This window comes from Rhynchophorus ferrugineus, unplaced genomic scaffold, assembly GCF_030347505.1.
Source record: "Rhynchophorus ferrugineus isolate W39M unplaced genomic scaffold, kcgeb_rfMv2 rfM2, whole genome shotgun sequence".
In the NCBI taxonomy this organism is placed as follows: Eukaryota; Metazoa; Arthropoda; class Insecta; order Coleoptera; family Curculionidae; genus Rhynchophorus; species Rhynchophorus ferrugineus.
In genome coordinates, this window is record NW_027472581.1 from 84,056,145 (window position 1) to 84,063,221 (window position 7,077).

At 31.8% G+C, this 7,077-nt stretch overlaps 1 protein-coding gene across 2 annotated transcripts in view; it reads right to left on the reverse strand.

Moving 5' to 3' along the window:
* LOC143190667 (uncharacterized) overlaps nt 1–6,036 on the reverse strand; it is a 32,571-nt gene extending 26,535 nt beyond the window's left edge. For both annotated transcript variants that reach the window (XM_076395164.1, XM_076395163.1), the window contains exon 1: nt 5,768–6,036. The gene's annotated coding sequence lies outside the window, so the exon portion shown is untranslated. The remainder of the gene's footprint in view (nt 1–5,767) is intronic.
* Between the last annotated feature and the right edge of the window lie 1,041 nt (nt 6,037–7,077).

The window sequence follows — 7,077 nt, forward strand, 5'->3', positions numbered from 1 at the left end:
ATCCTTACATGGTTATAAACAAACATCTAGCTATTTACTAGTCAACAACTCCTTAGAACATGTATAGAGACACATTCAACTTCAATAGTAGAATAAAAGTCAGGATGCTAAAGGATTTTTGACATTTTAAAGTCTCTATTTAACCAACGAGTGTTTATCGGGACTGGACCTTCAGTTTAACGTGGGTTCCGAACCACGGTTCTCAAAATTAAGCCTACCGACTACGAGACCAGAAGACATCCGGTCTTACCCAACCTGGTTACTGGCGTCACTGATATAGATGAATTTTCCACTGTTGTCTAAAGATATTTACAATTACAATCACAAACATAAAGCACATCCGTGTCATTGTAGGAGGACCGTCTTGTTGCTTTGACCACTGCACCAACGAAGCTGGCTAATAATGATTTGAGTATATTTTAAAGGTTACGTTGAAAAACACATAATAAATTTAAATAAAATGAAAAATAAGAATGAAATAAACAAAATATAAAATCACAAGAAATAAAATAAAATACGATTGTGAAGTTTTTCTTCACGAAGTGACCCCAAGAAACATTTGGAAACCGGCGACAGTAGCAAGGAGTTCATCAACAGATATCATTAAAACATTCCAGCGAGGTCTTTATACCATTCCCGAGTTATCTGGTCCAGAAACTAAGAACGCCCTTGACCCATTATTTCGGTTTTCTATCACAATATCGATTCCAACATGTAAATTCCACACTAAAATCCCAATAAAATACAAGACTTCAGTAATTGACACATCAATCAGCATTTTGCAGGCTGAGTTATTGACAAAGTCTTTTTAGTCTCAAATGTCCAAGTAACAGGTTAATTGAGATCTCCCCAGCCTGACACATATATGGCGATACTAGAATTAAATCCATATGTTTTTTAGTTAGCCCTAACTCTCAAAAGATGCATGTATAAATTTGACAGCTGTCCGATCATTAGTTTGTGAATTGCAACATTTATAACAACATTTGTTATTCTAAAAAAATATATATAAAAAGAACTTTCGCGTGTTGATAAAATGTTGCTTTTTGAAGTGAAAAAATACCGTTGAAGCAAACACTTGGCTTAATGCCGAGTTTTCGGACACTGTCCCAGGAAAATCAACCATCAAGGATTGGTATGCGAGGTTCAGACGTGCTGAAATGAACACCGAAGACGGTGAACGCAGTGGACGCCCAAAAGAGGTTGTTACCGACGAAAACATTTAAAAAATCCACAAAATGATTTTGAATGACCGTAAATTGAAATTGAATGAAATAGCAGACACTCTAAAGATATCATCTGAACGTGTACATCATATCATTCACGAATATTTGGGTTGAGAAAGTTCTGTGCAAAGTGGGTGACGCGCGAGCTCACTTTTGTCCAAAAACAACGACGAGTTGATGATTCGGAGCAGTGTTTGAAGATGTTCAAGCGTAATAAACCCGAGTTTTTGCGTCGATATGTGACAATGGATGAAGCATGGCTCCATCATTTCACTCCGTAGTCCAATCGACAGTCATCCGAGTAGATTGTACACGATGAACCCGCTCCAAAGCGTGGGATAACATAACAGTCGGCAAGGTTATGGCTGCGTATGGAATAATTTTCATTGACTACCTTGAAAAAGGAAGGACCATCAACAGCGACTGTTCCATGGCTTTTTTGGATTATTCGAAAGACTAAATCGCCGTAGAACGGTCGCATTTAAAGAACCACAGAGTGCTGCTTTACCACCGTGTCACAAGTCAGTGAAAACACATGGCACATAGATGGCAAAAATCCATGAATTTGGCTTCGAATTGCTTCCTCATACACCGTATTCTCCAGATCTAGCCACCAGCGACTATCTCCTGTTATCAGATCTCAAAAGAATGCTCGTTAGGACGAAATTTTCGTCGAATGAAGAGGTGATCGCCGAAACTGAGACCTATTTTGAAGCAAAGGACGAATCATACTACAAACATGGTACCGGAAAGTTGGAGAGTCGCTATAATCAGTGTATCACCCTTCAAGGGAATTATGTTGAATATAAAAAAAACTAATTTGCCAAAAAGATTTGTTTTACTATGGTAGGCCAGGGATTTTTCAATTGAGCTGTTATGTCAATCAAAATCCTAATAACCAGTCTATACATTGTTTCACTATGGTCTTACATTATCATTGAAGTGAAACTACTGAATGAATGACCATCTAGACCATCTGACTAGAAAATAGTCAAAAAAGAATCAGATTTACACGATGACCTTGTATACCACCAAGTTTAATACCTAGAAAATTGAGACTTTGTTCAAAGGCCTGGTGTGATCCCTCCTGTCTACAGAAAAAAAACCAGAGATAGCAAAACTGCGATGAAACTTAATAAAAGTTTGAAAAATAAACTTGAAAATTGTGAAAAAATTATTTCGTATCTAATTATTTTTATAATATTTCTAAATATAAACTGATTGTGTTTGATCACATGTGTGAAAGTTAAGAGATGACAAACAATATTAAAAACAACACTGCAAAATATGTTTCACAATAAAGCGTTAAAATAATAGAAAAACCATTAAAACTTGTCCACTATCCGTGTATTATCAAACAAAGATAGAACAACAAATTAGTTCATGCCTCACACAAGAAGATCCTCATTCATCCAATGTTTACCAATACTGTGGCTGTATACAACACCCAAATTAAAAAGTTACCAGTGTAATTTACTTGATTCAACATGGTTCAATTTATCAGAGGCGATCAAATACATTAACAAAAAAACGTCCCAAATATTTACATCGGGACGACTAACAAAATACTTAAAATAGCTGTGAAGGAAAATGTTTAGTTTAACGATTTTAAACGTATTGAATTAATTCTTTCACAGCTCATGATGCGATAATACTATAGCGCTTAATTGTAATAAAACTAATAGAAAAGTTTATTCAATTTATTAAAAAAGTGATGCTTTCTGTCAACAAAAGACAACACTATTTCAAAGATCTGAAGGGACTAGAGGAATATAAATAATATAAACCAAAACCTTTACGAAGTGCGTAAAAATAACATCAAAGGAAACTGAATGTCTTGTTTAATATAAAATAGATCCTAATTAGCCTTAGTCTTTCAGATTAGCCAGTCTGAACTAATATTATTTATCATTGTTATTTCAGTATTAAATACTTAATTAAAACCTAATGCTGTTCTTCAAAAATGTAGAATATTCTTGAAGGAAACCCTTATCAGAGCTTGTACATCATACATTTTTTGAGTCTTCATATTCCAGCTTGTAGTGTGCAATTTACTAGTTGGAATTGGGACTTATTGCAGGGTAATTATTTTTCTTATAAATTATAAATTCATAGATGCAAAAGAACTAAAAAGACACCAAACGTTAAGAATTGAACGCTATAACAATAAAATATTGTAACTGCCTAATGTATAACTTCATCAGCTAATTCTATATAAAAATTAACTTGAAGTGTTGATATTAGTGAGGAAATAAATGTAAGAATCTAGGAATTTGAATATCAGAAATATCTACACTGCCCTGTGTTCAAAATGCATATATTATACATGGGTTTATATTGAAATAAAGAGATTGAAAAAAAACAGGACTTACAACACGTATTTGTTGTAATCAAATTAAATGAGCTATTGTCAAGGACTATAATCTTCAACTGCTGATTACACTGTTTAAGGAATCATTCATTGCAATTCTATATATCATATTTCCAGAACAATAGACAAGAAAAATCGTCAATTAATAATATTCTCCAGAACAAACGAAACAAAATATTAACAATACTAAGAATGCTAAAGTTATAATTATTCGCCGGTAATAACTTTCATTAAATTACGTTATATAATAGATTTGAATAATAACATATAACGATATAAAAAATATTAATACGTAACTGAATGTTTATTGCTTGTTGTAGAACCTAATCTAACTGTTAGTAACTATAAAATAACAATTTTCACAACTCATAATGCAAGTATTTAATTAGAAATAAGTAGTTACCAGAGAACGAAATTAATAATATTAACACGTAAAGATAATTGTTTATAGTATTTATTTAAATGGGCAATATTTAGACATTATCTAACTTCCTTTAGTATATTCATAACACTTTCGAAATTCGTTATTTAAATTTTTGGGTTTTGAAGAAATCTGCTAGCCAATCCCATCAAACACTTTTTTACATATTTGGTGAGGTAGCTCCCTCACATTCCAATTGTCTGTTTTGATTTCAAATATCAAAATTTGGTAATCTTGCAGTCAATGACAAAAAAAACGATTTGGTAGACCAAACAAGTTCGACTACAGTGAATTCTAAGGCTTATTGGGGACTTAAACACAGCTCAAACTATGAACTTAAAAGGCTTTCAGATAATCAGATTGAATGAGCACGAATTGAGTGAAAAAGGCATATCGAACTGTCTTATTCATTCCTTGCCACACAAAAATAGAAGTTTTTGAATTGTGACTGGCAAACCCAAGCGCAAAAGGTCAAGTATGGATAGTCTGTAGGAGAGGCATCCACATTCATATCGAAATGCTGAAAAAACTGATATAATGGGTAATAATAATAAATCGTGGATCCGATGCGGTATAGCAATGTTACTAAAAATATGGTGAAAGTTGTAGAAAATTATGCAGTTTATTATAACAAATTTCGTCAAAAAACTCTTTTTTAATGTGGAAAAATGATTAGAATTCGTGCAAGAACCTAATAGAGTGTTCAAGAATATACGTTATATTTCTGGCCAACTTGGATTTTCAAATATTGATGTTTATGGTTAAGACAGAAACTTGTATAACCATTTAAAATAAATATTGACATATTACTTTTTATAAACTAATTTTCAATATAATGTATTATATTAAAGTCATTCTCTATTATTTATAACAGCGGAATTTAAAATAAGAAACGACAGAAAGTGTTTAACTAATACAGCTGAAAATCAGAGCAACACAATTTTATATACTCAAAATCCAAATAGTAGTATAATAACAAAAATTGTTACAAGTAAATATTACTAATATAATTCATTATAAATATCTTGCAGCGTGTCAAATTGTCAACATTGAATATATTAAAGCCACACAGTGAGTTTAGAAATAAAAAATTCAACTCACACATTACGTAACCACTCTGTTCGCCTGATTTAGTCCCATCGAACTTCCGGCTATTCCCTAAACACAAAGTACCTCTTGAAGCATATCGTTTTCAGTCGATTAATATTTTAATTTTTACAATTTATATTCGAATACAACATATATTTCAGATATAAGAACAAATACTGACATAAATACAAACATCCAAAGAGGGTTAGTTTGAAAGCGACGAAATAAATTTGCCAAAAAAGATTTGTTTGCGTTTCCAAGAAGAAGCTTGTGAGCTTTCTAATCTCATGTAATGCCTTATGACAATTATAATCAAAACTATCGTAAATAGTATAGAAACAAATATCTATGTTATCAGCAGTTAAATAGGGTATGTAAGGGTAAGCAACACTTGATGAATGAATATTATTTATGGAAACTATTGTTTTAATATTTTAAATTATTAAATTCATACCGATGTATTAATCCCGTACTCCCTTTGCTTGTCTATTGATGCAAGAATAACAGAATAGAAGTTAATTTTAGAAATTTTAATTTGAATTAAACTTAGAAATTAAATTAGTACTAAACATGGCGAATGTAATATGTAGTAATATATATATTTTCTTTTCTAGACTTAATTAACACGAAAAGTTAAAACTATTTTATGGCAATCCTTACGTTTTTAACGACGGAAGTGTAAAATCCTGACCGGAAATAATCCTCCCGTTGTTAATGGTGTGTTTTCGATGTTGTACCACCAAGGATAACATCTCCTGGTGCCCGACAGGCCGGTTATCTACGGCGACGATGAAACGCGTCGAGACGGTCTGGAGACACGGTACGCCACTAATTATTTTGCGCGCCTATATCATAAAAGACATCACCTCGTCCGATATAGATTCGTCTGTCTGACTCTCGTAGACACACTCGGTACGACCGACTGGACTTTTACCTGTACCGGTGCGGACAATTCGGGTTCTTTTGCAAACGGATATAGTAGGATCGATGTTGAATTTTGATGTGGCGTCATAGCGGCGATACGTCAAAGAGTACTGACCATTAGCTACCGTTTTATTTACGACAAATAATGTATAGTAATGGTTAATAATTCTATTATTCGGCATAAAGAAATACATAATTATATTATAAGATGTAACTGTTTATTATTATACATAACAGTTTGTTTAAAAGCTCTACTTTATTTATAGTGGCTCAAAGAAAAAGTAATTTCCATTTTTTTAGCTTTTTAAAGCGAATTCCTTCATATAACTGTTAAGAATGTAAAATATTATAATAAATTACCGGACCCAATAGACGCTGTCCGTTCCAAACCTCATTTTTCTTATTGAGCGTTATGTATAAGTTGATATTGTAGAGATCAGTTGTTCTATCTATGTTACTGGTAATAATATCAAGAAATTGAATTGAAAAGTCCCCGGTCTGACACATATATAGCGCTACTAGAATTATATCCATATGTTTTTTAGTTATCCCTTTACAATCAAAGCTCTTGAGTATCAGACAGTAATGCCTGATACCTATTTCTCTATGAATCACAATTTTAATTTCAATATAAATCTTCAAAATTATTTCGAATACCATATACTAATGAGGTATTATCATAATATAATCTCAAAAATGTAAAAATTACAACAATAAATTAAGATATGATTAATCTCTCCAAATAATTTGTAGAGATATAATAATCATAATAATATCAAATTAACGATTTTCTGGAATATTTCTAAACTAGAATTAATTAAACTAATAAAATATTTTATTTATAGTGACTGATTGCCTTTTATAGATATCAGTTACAATCATTTTATTTCGACTATGTTCACCAATATTTTACAATATTAGTATTAGAAATCCTTTATGATTACATACCATACCTGTTATATAAAAAAACGAGTTTGCCAAAATTACTTTCTTAGTCAGCGAATATATTATTTTAGTGATAGTTAAATTTTACTCGAGCAAAATCA